A 688-nucleotide genomic window follows, 5' to 3' on the forward strand; every position below is an offset into this window, starting at 1 on the left:
GTCTCGTTCTTCTTTTGTTTCCTCCACGATCCGTCGATCATATTATATTCCTATAGTTGACAGAGGTCGCTGTTACAGGTCCGCGAGGGCAACAATAAATATCACGCGACGAGAATTAGTCCCTCGTGATTTCTTTTTTTTTTTTTTTTTTTTCGTTCTTCTTCTCTTTCCTTCTCTTTCTTCTTCTTCTTCTTCTTCTTCTTCTTCTTTTCTCCTTCTCTTATTTAAACATATTTTGTACGTACCAGTACAGTGTTTCTCAAAATTGCAAGAAAAATAATCTCGATGATATGTCTCTCGTTCCAAAAGGATACTTATATTGCTATCGTTTGCACGTGGACGCAAGTTACAGGACTCCCAAAAAAAATCGTCACGCGATTTTTCCCTTTTGTACCCGATTGATTGACACGTCAGACTATATATCGCATACACTTCGTTCCTCTTTCAATGATTCTCGACAATTGCTTTGGAAGATGAAACTCACGCCTCGCTTATTCTCGTATTCTTATTAATTGACGAAATTCCTAGCAACGGTTTAACGCTCGAAAGAACATAAGGCTATCACAACCTGTGTATATATATGTATATACTATATATAGAGCTACGAAAATCAGATTGATCGTTACTTCTTTCCTATCTGTTTTGTTACGTTTTCGCGTTTGTTTTTTTTTTTTTTTTTTTTTTTTTT

Source organism: Apis dorsata, unplaced genomic scaffold, assembly GCF_000469605.1.
Source record: "Apis dorsata unplaced genomic scaffold, Apis dorsata 1.3 scaffold_142, whole genome shotgun sequence".
Lineage (NCBI taxonomy): Eukaryota > Metazoa > Arthropoda > Insecta > Hymenoptera > Apidae > Apis > Apis dorsata.